The 18954-nt window shown below is 43.1% G+C and overlaps 1 protein-coding gene and 1 pseudogene across 1 annotated transcript in view; both read right to left on the bottom strand.

The window, feature by feature from the left end:
- LOC127232006 (glutathione S-transferase A4) overlaps nucleotides 1-18954 on the bottom strand; it is a 59077-nt gene that overhangs the window by 14450 nt on the left and 25673 nt on the right. The window lies entirely within an intron of this gene.
- Nucleotides 9678-10228, bottom strand: LOC127232007 (60S ribosomal protein L17-like; annotated as a pseudogene).

The raw sequence follows: 18954 nt of genomic DNA, 5'->3' as shown, positions 1-18954 counted from the left end.
CACTTCATGGCACTCGATGCCATTAGTTTCCTGCCTTTCCCTCTTTCCGGCGTTCACACGTATCCTTCCCACAGTCTCCCCTTCTCTCAGAGACAGCATGCTGTTCATGCTTCCTTCCACTCTTCAGTTGCTGTTTTCACTAAGATCATGGGATTCTCACCCTAGGTTCACAAAGAACTCCACTTGTTTTGTTTGCTTGTTGTTTGTTTTGATATTTGTAAAGTCTGCCACTGTTTGGATGCAAATTTTGTACCTTCTCCCCCACCCCATCTTGACGTAACAAACAGTGTTGGGTAAGGATCAGTGTGGATGTGGATATTTTTCCTTTCCTTTTTTTTTTTTTTTTTTCCTTTGTTTTTGTATGGTTGGGGTTTTGGGTTTGTTTGTTTGTTTGTTTGTTTTTAGAAACAAGGTTTCCTGTGTAGCCCTGGCTATACTTAAACTCATGTCAGAGCCTACACTGGCCCGGAACTCAGATCAGTCTCTCTTTGTCCCCTGAGAACTTGTATTAAAGGCATGTGTGATACCCAGCGTGGGTATGCATTTTCAGATTGTAGGAGGTAACTGTAGACATGCTTTAGAAAGAAACTATATTTCCCTAGATAGAACTATATATCCACTATAATAGTGAGTTTCTTTCTTTTTCATCTGTCTGTCTGTCTGGCTGGCTGGCTGGCTGGCTCTGGCTCTCTGTCTCTACTCCATTCTTTTTAATGGCTCTCACCATGTAGCTAAAATTTGCGTGAACTGGCCACTCACTGCCTCTCCCTTCCTTACTGGCATTAGACATGACCCACCGTGTTCATATGTAAAAGTTTATGATCTGTTAATTTCACTGAAGAGCTAGTAGCACCCAAATAAACTCAGTTGTGTCTGAACGTTTATTTTCTTTCACTTGATACTTTTTCTTAGCACCCAAGAGAGAGCTTCTTCCAGCATGTTAGTGACAGGGCTGAATACCATCTGTAGAGGTGGATGACACTCGAAGGGCATGGGGAGGAGTGAGGGGTTCCCAGCTCTCCCACGTGTCCCCTTGCCTCTTCAAGGTGTGCACACCGCTGTGCATTCTCATTTGTGATGGGAACAGGAGGCCATGACTGACAGTGGAACCAGAGGACAGGTTCAGGAGATGGGCAGGCAGCCTTCAAGTGCTAGGAGAGGCCTCTTGAGCTCTTTGGGGAGCCATAAGACAGAACAGACCCTGGTAAGCAACAAGGTGTGGAATTAAATGTTGAGGGTTGGGCAGAACTTGCCAGACAAGGACAGAAAGGCAAGGCTAAGAGGGATGGCACAGGGCACAAGAGATGGCTTGCTCTGGAGATCAAGGGAGGGATGGGGGAATTAGGAAACATTCTTCAGAAAGCACACTCAGGCAGAATTTCGAGAAAAGCAACAACATTCAGAGTTCCACCTCCAGAGGAACCATATTTTAGACAAAGCTGATGAACTTTGTACAGACACAGGCTGTCTCAGTGTTCCTCCTAATTCCCAAAACCAGAAACTTGCACCACTCTGGTTTCAAGTGGAGAAGACACTGGAGAAAGTGGATTGACAGTCAGGGAGTCACACTGAGGTGACTTTAGCACGGCAGGGATGACAGGCCATGAAGGGCAATGGAGGAGGGGGCAGGGAGATCTGTACAGTTGTTAGGAGGTAGAGATGGATCAGTTGTGCTCCCCTTAGAGGGAGAGAAAGAAAAGGAACACAGATATAGGCCCTGTTTGGCTTCCTGTGGTGCCTGGGCAGAGGCAGGTGGGCATCAACTTCTGTTCACTGGAACTCGGGGCAACAAACTACATTGTTCTGGTGACAACAGCCCCACCCACTTCTCTCTGAGGAGAGCAAGTAACAGTGCCTACAGTTAGCCAGGTAGTAGCGGAGAACCGCCTCTAGTCCCAGCCCCAGGAAGTAGAATCAGGCTTTTCTTTGAGTTCAAGACCAGCCTGATCTACATAGGACTGCCAAGGATGCACAGAGAAACCCTGTCTGGAGTGTGGGGGCTGGGGTGCCTGCAGTTGAGTATACCAACTCCCTCAGACCACAAGAGCTGGTGACCTCAGCAACTGAACAGGTTCTGAAAAACACCAAACCAATACTTGGGCCCTGTCCATCTCCTGTCTGGGTGTGTCTACCTGGCACCTCCTCAGTGAGCCACATTGTAGTCCAAGATCAAGTTTTCCATTTCAGAGATGCATGATCCATGATTTTGATGCCTGCTGATACACAGGCTGGAAACTCGCTATGACCCGAGTACCCCAGTCTCCCTACAGATCTCCCTACTTTCTCTTCAGGCTCTCCAGCCGGTTGCTTTACTTGGAATCTGTCCACTTGCACTACGGGTTTTGCCAGCATCCTGCACAGAGAACCCTGTCTTAGAGGCTCTGTGTCTTTATGCTATAAAACCTACCAGTGAGCCACTATTGCCTCCAGGGTGAATCCCAGCTCCTGAGCAATTTGTGAAGCCTATGTGCTTTATTAGCCCTCCTCACTTTAGCCATGCCTCCTCCCAGACAGATCTTCATCATAACCTCTGCCCACCCTTCCCCTGAGAGGTATGAGAACTATGTAGTGTTGGGTCTCTCTCCTGCAACCCTTCCCCCTTCTGGCTACCTCCCTTCCCCCTTCTGGCTACCTCTTACTCACTGAACATGTCACTGCCTGCTGGGAATTTCTCCTGACACACACAGACAGGGAGCAGTTCTATATGTGTGTAGTATTTACCAGCTAAGCCTTTGCATTTACACAGCTTGAGTTCAAGTCCGTGCTGTCTTGTTAGTGTCAGTTCCCCATCTGTAGAATGGGAAGATGGCAAAACTTACTTCACAAGGCTATTGTGAGAACAAAAGCAAAGTGGCCAGGGACTGAGTGCCAGTTCCTGTCCTGCAGCCATGCTTCCTACACACCAATCATTAATAAGATTGTAGACACTGGGTAAAAAAACATACTCTAAGATACATTTTGATGAGTAACAATTCTTAGGGTTGTAGAATTAGATATTAGGTTTGAGTGTGGATATTAGATATTGTGTGCTCGTGTATGCCTGTGTGTATTTTGTCTTTTTCATCAGTTCTGTGCATTAATTCTATGTTGTCACTGAAATTTAAGGGGTAATGTGACATTTTTAATAAGCTCTCAATTAGAAGAACCAGTATATTCAAATTGTATATACAATTGTATGAATATAAAGACACACACACACACACACAAATATTGAAAGGAACAAAGCAATATGTGTCAGAGTTGGAAAAATTAATTTTCTTTTAAAATGTCTTGGAGTTTTAATAGAATATCATTATTTTGCCATAACAAATTAATATTAGGAAAAGAGCCATGAAATGAGTAGACATTTCTGTATTAGCAAAGTCAGGGAAGAAGAGGTGAAATGACGAAGCAAGAGGCAGAAAAATCACTCTATTATTATATAGACCTTCATGGCGCACGATTCCCCCAGGGAAGCTGTATTTAGGATACATTGCATGTATAATTTGCATGGACAGAGAGGAGTTGCATGTGTCCACAGATTGCAAGAATCTCAGCCCCTGGGCCTGTAAGGTGGGAGTGAGTAGGTCATGGAGTTAAGAGAGTGCTTAAAGTTCTGGAAAAGACTGGCCAGGTAGAAGTTCACCAAACAAATAGTTAAGTCATGATACTCAGAAATGCAATCCAAAGCAAATATTAGATTCAAGATAAAAAGGGCATCCACTCAAAATCATTGGTGTCATTGGGATTTGAGGTCATTTGAGTTCAATAAGCCGAGATAGAGGATGGTTGGTATCACAAAGCAAGAGGTCCAAGTATCAAAGCTAAGTGTAGGGCCTTAAAGGGACAGGCTGAACCAGGCTTGGAAAACACTGCCTCCAAAATCATGATACACCAGATGTCACTAGAATGTGGCCTTGAAAAATTTGTTGTTTTATAGCCACATTTAACAAATTAGAGGATCTTTGCACATCAGTGACTTTTATTCTTTATCAAAGACTGAATGTCACTGAATGTCACCAAAAGACAGATGCACCAGCTGTGACCTTCTAAGCAATCTATGGAACTTTCCACAATCTAAATATGATCCCACCATCAAACCTGACTCCACCCACAGACATGTAAACACCACAGGTGTTTGTCTGGAAGAACCTACAAGTTGCTGCCTGAGTAGGAACTGGAGGTTTCCTTGTAGTGTCTTCACTCTCAAAAGTGTGCTTTAACTCATTTCTTCTTCCCTGTCCCTCTGCCTGTTTTCCTCAGAGCTCTGCCTTGATCCTGTCACCCTTGCTTGCTGAATGACATTTACTGACTGTTCATCTGTCAGTCAGAGATGACTGACTTGTCAAAACATTGATATTTGCACAAAGGCCCTGCAAGTTCCTTGGCCTAGATAGACATAACATCTATCACACAAATGACTTCTCAGCTCTTATGTGTAACATACAATGGCAGGAAGGGGAAATTCTCCTGAGTACCTCTCTCTCTGTTAGACATTCCTTAGCTGATGTCACCTTGTGGTATTTAGTTGACATTGAAGACCAGTATATCAATTCTCTCTCATTTTCTCTCTCTCTCTCTCTCTCTCTCTCTCTCTCTCTCTCTCTCTCCCTCTCCCTCTCCCTCTCCCTCTCCCTCTCCCTCTCCCTCTCCCTCTCCCTCTCCCTCTTCTTCTCCCTCTCCCTCTCCCAGCTCTAGAGAGGTATGTATATAAAAGTCAGGAACCCAGTGTCTCAGGCTGCATTGTGAGATTTAATCTCTACCCACTCTGAGGATAGGCAGCAGTCTGAGGTTTGCTAGAGACCTTGTGGAGACAGGATCTCCCCCTTTTGAACTGAGTTAGATGTAAGAGCTCTCTCTCACTTGTTGTTTGTTTTTTAGAGACAGGGTCCCATCATGTAGCCCTGGCTGTCCTGGAACTCACAGGCTGGCCTCTAACTCACAGAAATCTTCCTGCCTCTGCCTCCTACGTGCTAGGATTGAAGGAATGTGCCACTATGCAAGGTGTGTCATGACTCTCTGAAATCAAACAAAATTCACCAGTGGCACTTAGAAAGGAGCAGTTCTGCTTAACATGAACAGTTGTGGTAGCAAGTCTGCCTTCCATGTTCCTATCCATCAGTCATCTCATCAACTAACTTTTTCAACATTGGAATGTCATGGAGTCTGACTCAAAAGTAGCTGTAGGTCACTCAGACTTATTTCTCCTGCCTATCAGTCACCCATCTGCCACCTACCTGGCATTGACATCATAGGGAGTCTCACCTGAAACTCCAGGACCACCTGAAATTCCCAGTGTGTCCTATACAAACTCCTGAAGATTGACATAGATAATCTTGCAAGCCTACATAAGGTTTACTTCTAGTTTAGAAGTTGTACCTAGTCAAGTTAAGACTACTTTTGATAACACATTCACACATCAATACAGGGTAGCCCCAAGACTGAATACTAACTACCAGGCAACTGGTCTGCAACACAAGTTGGGGTAATAGCAAAGAAGTATCCTAACAACTACTCAACAAAGGAGAGACAGCCCATGCTCACTGATTGGAAGGATTAATGTGAAAATTATCATCCTACCTATGATCGTTTGAATTAAATGTCCTTCATAGTCTCAGACATTTGGTCCCCAATTGATAGTGCTATGTGGGATGTCTAGAAGGCATTACATTACCTTGTTGGATAAAGTACATCACAGGAAGCAGGCTTTCAGAGGTTGAAGACTTCAGTCCAGAGATGGAGGGATGGTTCAACATACACAAATCAATAAATGTCATATAGATGGATCATATAGATGGATCTTCCAGAAATCATATGCTTGCATTTCCTATTACTCTTTCTTTTCACTCCCTTATTTCTCCCTTAATATCTCACTATATAAGCATACATATAAATATGCATGTATAATTTTAATCCTAAACTCCAAACACTAAAGAAAACATGTGGTATTTGTTTTCTCAGTCTGATTTATTAGTTAATAGAATGATCTCTAGTTCCATCTGTTTTCCTTGAAAATGTCATGTTTCATATTTTATGGCTAAATAAAATTACATTGTATATATTACCACATTTTCTTTATCTACTCATCTGTTGATGGATATTAGATTGTTTCCATTTTTCAATATTATAGATACTGTAGCTATAAGCATGTATGTTCAACTGTCTTGATACTGCGTTGACAAAGAATCTATTGGATACATTTATACTCAGAAGTAATATAGTGGGTCCTATGCCAGAGCAGCCTGTCACAAGATACCCAAAAGGACCTACTCAGTAACCTACTTCTTCCAGATATGCCCCACACGTTCCAAGAACTACCTACAAAAACATCATCACTGGAGACCAAGCATTCAATGTAGGAGATTTTTGTTTGAGTAGGGTAGAGAAGATTTTATGACCAAACCCATCAAACAGAATGCAGTTGTAGTTACAAAAATTAAGCATACATAATTAAGACAGTTTGCTGAGAGGTATATTACTGATTTTTCACTCACAAATGACCTGACTCAAACTTCTACCAATTCAAAATGCATTGTTTTTTAATATCTACAAAAGCCATTATTTTTACAACATGAAAGCTGCTCACAACCCATTTTCTAGAATCAGTATAGGGAAAAGACATGGACACAAGACTGGGAGCCCCGTCTGCTAGGGCTCTTAAGGAATAAAATACTGCTAGGAAGCTTGAACTCAGGGCAAGGTGCTACCTAAAAGATGTCAAGAGAGCTACTGTCTTCCTTTTACAGGGGAAGTGCTGGAAGATAATGTCTTACTTAAAACCTGCTGGTAGGCAAAGCTGGATCTCCAGGCTTCTAGGGCAAAGTCTGTGCTTACCTCATCTTGTCACATAGCTCTCATCAACAATGGAAGGAGAGGCAAATATGGTCATGGGATTAAAAACATGATAAACTCTATCACCTTTCAAAAACAAATTAAGGCAGTAAGCCAGAGCAAGCAGACATTGGGAGGGCTCCTCTGGTAAAGACAGCAATCAGGAGATAGAAAGTCACAATATCTCACAGCTAGGGAAGTTAGTATTTCATCTGGTAGCCAAAATCCCGGGTGTATTTGACATGACAACTAGTATAAAAGCAGTTGTAAATGCTAACAGAGAAAAGAATCTCTCTATCTCTCTCTCTCTCTCTCTCTCTATCTATTTATCTATCTATCTATCTATCTCTCTCTCTGTCTATCTGTCTGTCTGTCTCTCTGTCTCTCTCTCTCTGTGTGTGTGTGTGTGTTTGTGTGTGCGTGTGTGTGTGTGTGATATAAGCCTGCATGCATGCCCCATTAACTCCCTTACTGTTGTCCTCCAAATGCCCTGTGCAGATAGATAGATGCCTTCTCCATAGGTGTGGAGGCAGTTCTGCTCATAGACTGCAACCGAGGCATCTATGCATCAACAGGAGCTGGCTAGACATGAGGTGTGAGCAGAGACAAGGCTGGTGTCTTGGGGGATTCTGGAATCAGTTTTCTCACCAAAACCTGGTCTTTTCAACTGCAAGGAGACAGGGTTGAGGTGGAGATAATCACACGGCATCTGAAGAACTGAGAGAGGAAGTGGCAGGGAAAGAACTACAGCAATGACGGAATCCAATCACAAATGTCCTCTGAGGTCCATGTTCTCCTGGCGATCAAGCATGAGCCATCTCAAAATAATGCCATGGTCCATGACCTACTTCAGGCTTGAAGTCATTGGCCTGTGACTTCAGGAAGGGCCCCTTGACCTGTGACAGTCCTTTGGGAGAAGGAAAGAAACAGCTCTGGTCACAGGAGGCTGCTGGTGAGGCCCAGGTGAGAGCAAAGGACTCTGCAGTAACCCTGAACTTCTGCTAGCCTTTCCCCTGCCCCTCCTACAACCTGCCCAGAATTAATCTTTTCACTCTGAGATCTGTGTGTCCTGTCATTCTTTTCTCATTGTCTCTTGTCTTAAACATATGTGATCATCATGCTTTGGACCTTGTCTCTTAGGAAGATCCCCATGGACATGGAATTTAATAAAAGGTTTGTGCTTTTCTCTTGTCACCGTATTTTCTGGTTTCCCACATTTAGCCAGAGAGACCACAGAAGCCCTGAGAGCGTAGGTAGAGAGGATTCCTCCCCACAGAACAATGGTGAGTGGACCCCTGGGTGGGACCACTTGTGTTCACAGTTCGTGTGAGTTACAGGGAGTCCAGAGTGCTGTCCCTGCACAGCTCTCGTTCTGTCTAAATTCCTTTTCTAGCACCTTCTTTACAAACTTGTATGCAACTGGGTCAACAGTCACAACGCAGTAAGTAGTTAAAAGGTGTGGAGGACTACATGGATCAGAAACATTAGTGCACACAATCTAAATAAGTCTACAGAAGAAAGAGCCATCACATAATTACTTTATTATATTAATTAATAATGTATTAAACAATAATATTAATAATTTATTTCTATCATTGTAAGATTGTCCTTCAATTATAACAGATAGTTTTGCTGCATGTAATGATATGGGTTGGCAAGTATTGTCTTTTAATATTTTGTAGGGCCCTGCATGGACCCCCAAGGCACCTTGAGCAAGCCTAAAGTTGTCAGCTGTAATATCTTGCTCCAGAGTTGCTACTCTGCCTGATTTGCTAACACACATCTGCTGGGGAGGAACTAAGCCTGACAACTTGCATGCTTGACCCTTGATTGTTTTCCACTGTGCTGTGAGTCAGTATATAAGCCCACTCCATCCCCTCAATAAATGGCATTCAGTATTCCAGCTGCATGAATTCCAGCTGGGTCTTTTATTTCAATCTCTAGGCCTTTGCCGGATTCTCGGAACAGATTGTAGTGCAGGCGCTACAACACTTGGAATACATCATCTAGTGAGTTCCTTTCCTGTCAGGTTTCTGTTGAAAATCAGTTGTTATTCCCTTGTGTTTGCCTTTGTGTGTGACTTAATACTTCATTCATGCAACTTTGACTGTGTTCTTTGTTCTCTGTGTTTGGTGCTTTAACTATAATTTGACATGGGGGTTCTTTCTTGGTTTTGTCCATTTGATGTTCTTTATGTCTCTTGAGTCCGGATTATCATTTCTTCCTCTGAGTTTGGGAAACTTTTCTCCTATATGATTCTATTGAGCATATTGTTTATGCCTTTATCCTGTTCTCTTTCTAGACCCACAATTTGTAAATTTAGCCTGCTGATCCATTTCACTAATCCAAATTTGGTCTTCTAATGGTGTATACTATGGAACCCAAGTGTTACATTTTCTCTTTAGCTTATATTCTGTTCTATGTTGTCTTTCATTCTTGGTATTCTGTCTTTTATCTAATCTATTCTATTTTTGTTTGTTTGTTTTTGAGTCAAGGTTTCTCTGTGTAACCCTAGCTATCCTGAACCTAGCTCTGTAGATCAGGCTGGCCTCGAATTCACAGAGATCTGCTTGCCTCCATCTCACAAGTGCTGGGATTAAAGTCATGTGCCATTACCACCGCCCAGCCTATCTGATCTATTCTACTGATAAGGCTCTAATGAGCTTTTTTTAAAACCTACTAAACTTTACATATATACATTTTCAATTTTTTTTTTTTTAGTATTTCAATCTCATTATTGAAGGGATATTATTTCATATCCAGTATTGACTTTATTTTTTTATTTAGTTATTTATTTGCATTGTCCTTGAATTCAATTAGGATCTTATTGTATACTCTCTGATTTCAGTAACCATTTTACACTGAGTCTATTCCCATGCCATAAGCTTTTGTTTTTTCAGTTTCTTCTGGGATATCTTCTTCTGTGCAACCTCCTCTTCTGGCTTTGGAACAATCTGCTCCTTTTCTGGGAGGATCATCTTGATGTGGCAGGGGGAGCTCATGTACAGGTTAATCCGGCCATGCGCTCTGTAGGCTCGTCGGCGCATCTTAGGTGCTTTGTTCACCTAGATGTGTTCAATGACCAGAGAATCGACGTCTAGACCCTTAAGCTCAGCATTACTCTCTGCATTTTTAAGCACGTGCAGCAAAAAATTCAGCACTCTTTTTTTGGCCACCGACCCTGTGTCCAGCCCCACTGTTTGGCCTGGGCGCACCTACCTACTCCACCATTGTACCGCCGGAATGGCACACATTGCTTCTTCAAAGTGACATCTTTCACTTTGGTGGCTTTTCGGATATGCATGCCCTTGATGGCCTGGGCAGTTTCACGGGTGTTCTTAAAGTGAACCCGAAGATTTGATCATCTTGACTTGCATGATTTCTTTGGATTTTCTGGGTCGAGGGAGTAGCAAACCATCTTCACAGGTCACCTCAGGCCACCTACAGGAAGAGGAAGTCTTCAGTAACCATTCTTATAACTACATTTTTATTATGTCTTTTAATTAATATATCAACTTATTATTTGTGTATACAAATGTCATGGCATGCATGTGGAGGTCAAAAGACACCTTGCAGGAGTTTGCTCTCTCTCTCCTTGCCATGTGTGTTTCCGGGATTGAATTCAGGTCATCTGCTTGGTGGCAAGGGCCTTTTCCTGCATATAGAAGCATTATAGGCAATCATTAAAAGCATAAAACAAGGAGACTCCTCTATTCCCACTTCAAAACCAAAAGCAAGCAATCAAACAAAATTTAGTGCACTCTGAGCACGACAGCTCCACGGAAGTCTTGTCCTCGCCCTTTAATCCTTTGGCCTAGATTGTGTCTAACTTGCTCTTTGGGGAAATTAATGTGGGATCAGTATTTTGGAGAGTGTTACGCTGTTCTGATTGTTCATGTTTCATATATTAGGATTTACTCATCTAGGGTTGTGTTGTTGCTAAAAATTTCTCATGCTTTTGCCTTTTTATCATATGCATTCTTTCAGTTGCTGATTTTCAGTGTCTATGTGGGGTAGAAATGTGAGGTGCAGAATTCAAAGTTTAGATCTTCAGTTTATGTGCCCCTGGCAGCTGGTATGATCCCAGTACTACCTCCAGAGGAAGGCAGCAATTGTCTGAGTAACTGCCACTATTGTTCGTGCAAGTATCAGAGCTCTGGAGGGAAGGTATCCTGACTCATTGGGAAGTCAGGTGATATCTGAAGCTGGGGTATAGTGAGGGATGGTCTCCCTGCAGGATGTAGCAATCCTGCTCCTCTGCAAGAGAGAGCTGTGATGGCTGAACTCTGCTCCGTTCCCCTACGGGAACTTCGTACCAGAGCTATCCATTTCTTTTGCTCTGTTCAGCCCCGGCCCAAGGTTTTACTTCTTTCGATTCACTCTGCTCAAGGGGAAATCCCTGCAGAAGTGCATCAATCTCCTCCAGCTCCAGCGAAAAGTTACTTTTTCTGCTCCACTCCCAAGGGAGTTTCAGGTCAGCCCCCTAAGGGAAAGTCTCAGCAAAGGTTCTGTTCTGGGCTGGCGAAAAAAGATCTTCACCCAAAACTCTTTTTAAGAAATAGATTTATTTGGAAAGAAGGAGTCCAGAAGAGTGACTGTCTCTGCCAGGGTGGGATAGGACAGCCAGCAACTGCAATGGCAGAGGGGCTCATATAGGGCTTCTTAGGGGCAGGATTTTCGCAGGGAGACTTTTTGCTCAGGGATTGCTTAGTTTTCTTGTGTTGTGCCCACACTGAACCCCAAAATCACCAAGAGACCTAATCCAATGCAAAAGCCAAGAGTCTTTAATTAACTAACGAGTTAACTGTATTAACTCTGGTCCTAAGTCTGTCCAACACAGGATGTAGAGCAAGAAGGACCCCCAGGGGGCGGGGGATATATTGGGGTAGAGCAAGGGGAGTGTCTGGGGGGTCCGCTAGTTGCATAGCAACAGTCTCGGGATTGGTGTGCTTCCATGCTTGAGTGAACTGTCCTGAGTTGATTGATGAGCTGCACCTGAGAGAATGGTTACTATGCTGAGGCTCTCCCAGGATAATTGCTATGCTCTGTATTCCCTGTTACTATAATGCACACCCTGAGTCTACCAGCTAACTTCTGATTGGTTCCTTGCCACATGGAGTGTATCTTCCTAGTGACTAGAAGATCAGGCAAGGTCAGGAACTCAGGGCATGTTGCTGAGTCAGAGGTCTACCTCTTGCAGGGTCTTTTCTGCAGCCTGTAATGGCTTCTAAGGCAGGGGCTGGGTGAGGGTGTAGGCCCTTCATTGTTCAGGGATTGGTTGGTTTAGTTGATCAGGGGCAGAGTTGGCTCTGGTTTCAGGGCCAATTTGTGTTTCTTTTAGCCTTTTGGCTTTATTTTCAGGGTTAAGGTGTATTTCTTTACTGGCTCTTGTTCTAGGGCCAAAGTGTGTTTCTTTTACTCTGGTTTCAGAATCAGGGTGTGTTTCTTAGGTTCTGGGTTCAGGATTAAGCTGTCTCTTTCACTGGCTCTGGGTTTAGTGCCAGGGTTGCTTTCACTAGCTTTGGGTTTCAGGGCCTGGCAGGGTTTCTTTGGCTGGCTCTTTTATGTAACACAGATAAATAAATGACCCAGAGACTGATTTTGGGGTTCACGCTTCAAGTGAATATCAGAAAAGCAAAGCAACTGGCCACCAGTTTCTTACCTCCGAATGGGTTGGTCCTGTCTCCAAGAGCTCTCACCAAGCCTCAGACTATAGCCTTTCCTCAGTGGGGCTGGAGAATGAATGCTTTCTGCAACCTTGCTTCTATCTTATATACTTCCCTAAGGTTGAAATTAAGGGTGTGAGCTATAATTTTCTTTTAGACTGAGTCACTCTTGTATAGATCTGGGTGGCCTTGGACTCACCGAGACCAATCTATCTCTTAATCCTGAGTCCCAGGATTAAAGGTATGTACCAGTACCTCCTAGCTTCTGGCTGCTGGGATTAAAGGCGTGTGCCTGGCTTCTATGGCTTATGGGTGACTTCGCTTTCTGGATCCCCAGGCAAGCTTTAATAAATCATAAATAATATAACACTACACTTTTACCCTACAGTGTGTCTACTATGAAAATGTTGTAGTACCCAGTTAAAAGCAATGGTCCCTTGACTTTAAGGGCTGTTGGAAGATAAATTAACCAGGATAGTGTGGTACATAGGGTATTAGTTACTAAGATTAAGGGCAGAAGGGAAGTAGACTATAAAGATAGGGATTAGTGTTAGACCAAGTAGGGGGAAATGTGGGGAAAGTAACTGGGAAGGCAAAGTTGGGGTAGTGTTAGGGCCTACATACTTTAGGGGTTCTTAAGCTATGGATGTTATGGCTATGGGGTAAATGATAAGATTGGAGAAGAGAGGAAAAGGAAAAGAGGTTTGGCATGAAAGGGAAAGTGTGGATTGTGACTGAGGAAAACAGCAGAGCACACTATTTTCTGCAGAGTAGTCACGGACTGCCTGAGTTGGTTCTTTTCTTTCTTGTTTTGTTTATTTTATTTTTTTTTTTTGTTCTTTTTTAAAGGTATCTTTTTTCTTCTATTAATTTAAAGGATGGCTTTCCCGGATATAGAAATTTTGATGGGCATCTATTTATTTTCAGGGCTTGAAATATATCATTTTCTGCTTCCCTAGAGTCCCTTTTGAGAGCTCATAAGTTTGCTTTTGTAGATAAGTTTATGCTTTTCTTTTATATAGCCTTTGTGTGTGTAGATGCCTTTATGAATATGTGTCTATACATATGACTCGGCATGTATACCTATGTGCATTCCTATAGAGGCCATACGTGGATATTAAGTGTCTTGCTCCATCACTCTCGAAATATTTTAAATATCCACACTTAAAATTATTTATTTTATTTTCTGTATCTGTGGGGGGGGTGTACGAACTCGCATGGGCATCATGATGTGCTTATGGAAGGCAGAAGGGAATTTTATGGCCTCAGTTCTCTTTTTCCAACTTTACTTGGATTCTGGGGCTGAAACCCAGGTTATCAGTCTTGCATGGCAAGAACTTTACCTGCTGCCCATCTCACTGGCTCTAAATATACACATACAGCAAGCAGTTGACATCAGCATTCTCAAAGTTAGAAGTTGAGAAATCTTAGAAACATGCTGTATTCATCTTAAGGGCCTGTCTCTTCCCAGGGAATAAATGTAGTCCATTAAGATTCAGTAGAAGGAAAGGGAGAGTCAAGTTTACACTAATGGGTGATAGGTGAGTAATTATTTGAGACATCTAGCCCAATGATTTCAAAATACTGAAAATTCCTTAGTCATTGACTGAAGGTCATGCTACAATAGGATAGGAACTTTTATTTGTACTTGTTCTTTATCATAATTGTTTTTCTAATAAGTAGCCTTTCCCAATCGCAAATTGGGAGCTTCAAGAGGCCAGGAGGGACAAAGGTTGCCATAGGATTTGCTGAGACAACACAGATGAGACCAAGAGATTAGAATGTTTACTGTGGCTCACACTCATTTTCATTACTCACTGTGATATCTAAGGATGACTCTCCCTTCTACAAACAACCTAGGAAATAGCTAATAATCTCGTTAGTAGACGAGGGCACTGAAGTTCAGAGAATAAAGGAAACTCGACCAGGCTCAAACTCTTGAGTATTGGGTTCCTCTGCCTGGCTTAAGTCAGGGCTCCTCTACTCCACCCGGGGGCCCTACCCATTCTGTGTGCTGTCTTCTAAGTGGTTGCAAATTTATCCCGTGGAAATAATTACAGCATGATTTTATGTGGCAAGGCCAGAGGATTGTCACCTGATCCTGGTCAAGGTGACAATCTGAACTACCACACAAAAGTATATGCCCATGATCTGGGTTAGTAAACCAAGTAACATTTTCATCTTGGAAGTTTTATATTTAATCATCAATTTTCTATTGATTTTTTATTGCTATTTGCCTGAAACTGCCTTTTAAGAGGTGGCTTTCACATTTATTTGGCAATCTGATATGAAAACGTGTTTTAGAAGCCCAAAAGCTTGCTGTGTGTGGCTATGCTCTTCTTGTCAGGATTACAGAAAATGTGTTCATATGTGCTTTAGCTCTCCATCCAGGCCCCAAACCTCCACAATGACTAGTCTGGCAAGACAAGCTACTGATGCAATGGTGGCAAGAACATCATGAGTGTAATGAACTACTCTCTGATTGGATTTAAGTTCCATTCCACAAGAAGAAACTCATACCCGGAAGCATTGCAGGTCCAAAACTGGTAGTTAGACAGGTCATAGCAGGGGAAGTCTACTGCTCTGATGCAACTAAATGGACATTGTATTAAACTGATTCCTAATGGCTCATATCCACATATGAGTGCATCTCTCAACCATCATCAGAGGAGATTCTACTTGCTGTAGGTGGTGATTAACACAGAGACCCATAACTAGTCATGGTACAAAGAATAAGAGACTACAGAATGCTTAGGCCTCAATGGAACATCTATCTTATAGACCCCCCAAAAAAACAAACACACACATACACACACAGAGAAGAATTGTAATATCAAGAAGCAGTGATTGATTCTAAGGAAATAGTGTTTCCTGGACACAGCATGGTAGTTGAATATACAAACTCACAATGATTGTAGCAGCATGCACAAACCCCATGCAAATTCAAGTCAGCCAAAATCCCAGCATAAAGAGGTAAGGTAGACACAAAGTTACACACCCAGTGGAGCACTTATTGGGTGTCGATGGCTTCTGGGAAAGGAAGAATCAATTTTCTCCAAGAATGTGACCCTGGCAAGTTGTCCACTGTGGTTGTTTAGATGAGAATGGTCCCCACAGTCTCATAGGTTTGAATACTTTCTAGTTAGTGGAACTGTTTGGGAAGGATTAGGACTTGTTATAGAAGATGTGTCACTGGGAGTGGGGTTCGAGGTTTCAAATGACTCATGCTAATCCCAGTATCTCTTTCTCTGCCTTGTGGTTGTCTCAAGATGTAAGCTGTCAGCTTGTGCCATGTCACCAGAGCCATGGCTGCTTGCCTACTACCACACTCCCTGCCATGGACTCTAACCTTCTGAAACTGTAAGCCCCAAACTAAACACCTCCTTTCATAAGTTGCCTTGTTCATGGTGTTTTATCACAGCAATAGAAAATTAACTAAGATAACTACACTCCAGTGGAAGGCCATGCATCCAACAATACATGGACCAGGGGCCAGGGAGATGGCAGAAGTTAAGAACAAGGCCCAGCCTGCTAATGGCCATGGTCTTCCTGCCATGACCCTATTCATTCAAGGAAGGAAGCATACCATTCCTACACTGCTTGTGGAGTGAGAACAGGAAATACACTGTGTATGACTCGCCTTCATATAGTTCCCATGGAGTTTCATTGAGTATGAATGTGGTTGAGAAGGATTCTATTCTGTACTAACCACATGCTATCAGCCTCTACTTTAGACTCTTGGCTGAAACAAAAATGTCCCATCTTTTGGGGGTTGGGGGAATGGAATGTCTGTGGGTCTCAGGCTTACAAAATGAACAAAATACTTGTTGAAATGACTAATGATGAAAAATGATGCTTATGGTGCTGTGGGCTTAGATCAGTGGTAGAGCACTGGCCAAGTACACACAAGGTCCTTCCTTGTTCGGTCACCAGCACCAGAAAAAGAGGCGTACATAATTACATGGTAAACTTTCAACTGAAATCCTTTTGTCTCAGCTTCCTGTAACTCTTCCTTTAACTATGACCTTTTTTTTTTTAATCATATTATTTCATTGATACTTTAATTTCTCATTGAGATTCATGGTGGCCTCGTGTATATTTACGCTGATTACTTCCATGGGTTTTCTGGGATAGAAATCAAGAGGTATTTCAATGAGGCTTCCAGCTGCATATTATTTTAAATGGGAGGTTACCAAAGTAAGTCTCATGGTGCTCAGGCTATCTGAGAGTGGTTGCCATGTTGGAGCACCATTGTGTGCCCTCCCACATCACCAGGATAGTCACTTGTCATAAGCCCTAAATGAAAAAGCCCATGACAATTACCTTCCACTCCTTTTATCTGCTGCATGTCCCAGCTTGGCCTTGGCTTAGAGAGAAGTGTGGCATCCTGAGCGAATGCAGTTTATCAGCAAGAGATAAGCGGCACAGTAGAAAGTCCTGAGAGGGCATGCACAGGGTGTGGTCCCCTAGTAAATACCTGATTTCTCTACCACATTTGTCCCTGTGGAAGTTGTCAGACCTGACTGGGGAGCCACACCAGGAAATAGCATCCCCGGGTATTTCAGATAGTTATGTGAATTACTGAAAATAGAGGGAAAAGAGGGTGCTTGAGGTTAGCATTCTCAGAATTTCTTTGCCTGATTCTAGGTAGATCCTTGGGTGCAGCCTAGATAGGATGACAGCTGTGTGTGTAATTCCTGTCTACCAGATGAAACCAGCATATCATTGGAGGAAATTTACATCTGACCCAGATTACTTATTCATTTGAGGGCCGTGCTGCCTAGTTTATGTAAACTTGATACAAGCAAGAGTCTTTGGAAGGAAGGGAGCCTCGATTAAGAAAATGACTCCAGAGCTGGAGGGATGGCTCATTGGCTAAGAGCACTGGCTGCTCTTCTAGAGGTCTTGAGTTCAAGTCCCAGCAACCACACAGTGGCTCACAACCATCTACAATGAGATCTGGTGCTCTCTTCTGGTGTGCAGGCATACATGCAGGCAGAACACTGTATATGTGATAAATAAATCTTAAAAAAAAAAAAAAAAAAAAGAATCCAGCTGTAGGACATCTTCTTAATCAGCAACTAATTGGGGAGGGCCCAGTCCGTTTCTGGTGCTCCATCCCTGGGCTGGAGGTCCTGGGTTCTGACTGAGTAAGCCACTGAGTAAGCCATGAAGAGCAAGTCAGTAAGCAGCACTCCTCCATGGCCTTGGAGTCAGTTCTTGCCTCCAAGTTCCTGCCCTGTTTGGGCTCCTGTCCTGACTTCCTTCAGTGATGAATGTCAGTGTGGAATCATAAGCCAAAGAAACCCTTCTCTCCCCAACTTGCCTTTTGGTCATGGTTTTTATCTTAGCAATCCTAAGACAAGGACCAATGGTAGCACCTTTTAAAATAGGATGGAGGGTCTCCTGAATTCCAAGCCTCCATTTCTATGGCCATGCCAACTCAGGTAACCTCCTTTCTCTGTACAAAACTCAGACCCTAACAATGGGAAAGGGGGACCTCAATGGCGCCTTCACGCTGTTGGGTTTTCTGAGGTTCACTGTTCCTTAATTCTGTAATAACCTCTGCTGGTTTGGATGAGGCTCCCACTCAACATGCAGACAATGGAGCCAAAAGTAACCTCAGAGGAAGAATTAAGAGATACGGGTTACTATAGCTGGGAATACACTACTTGACAAGATGATGAAAGAGACATGAATTTAGTAAATGAGTTGCTTTATGTACTTATTACACTTACACAAAGCTCATAACTATAGAAAAGCACTCTGGGGGGGGGGGGCAGGGCTCAGGTTCACATGTACTGGGATAGGGTATACAGAGGAGCCTGGCTGTCCTAATGGTTGATCAGCCCTTCCTCCGAAGCCAGGATGAGGAATGAGTGGAGGAGAGTGTGATGCTAGCGTGGCTATGCTCTGTGGTGGCCCTAAGGAAATGGAATGAAATCCCAATCATTAGGTTATTTCACAAGAAAAGGCATGCTATGCACCAGAAGTTGATGGGAGGTGGGGGTAGTGGGGGCTGGTAAGATTACTCAGCAGGTCAAGGACCTTGGACAAGCCCAACAACCAGAGTTCAGTCCCTCCGGGTGACTCCCTAAAGTTGTCCTCAATCTCCACATGCACTGTGTCATATGCACACACAAATGAATAAGTGTAATTTTGAAGAACGGACAGGCTGTCTTAGAACTTTGGAGCTGGCAGTCACATTCCCCAAACCACTGGCAGGAAATTTCTTCAGACCAGTGAGGCCATCAAAAGTCACAGGTGCTAAGGCAACATCACCCGCTCCTCTACTCCCACTAAATGAACCTGCGTGGGGTCCAGCTTGATGTATGACTTGGGAAACATAATAGTTACACTTAAAGAAGGTACACCCACCGAGGAAGCTTTTGTTCAACTTGAATAAGGACGTATTTCATTGGTGTTGGGTTGATGCCACTGGCCTCTGGGATTGTCTAGGCAAAGCCAAACCCAAGCC

This window comes from Phodopus roborovskii, unplaced genomic scaffold, assembly GCF_943737965.1.
Source record: "Phodopus roborovskii unplaced genomic scaffold, PHOROB, whole genome shotgun sequence".
Lineage (NCBI taxonomy): Eukaryota > Metazoa > Chordata > Mammalia > Rodentia > Cricetidae > Phodopus > Phodopus roborovskii.
Note: the sequence above shows the minus strand (reverse complement) of the source record. Positions and strands in the feature narration are given on the sequence as shown.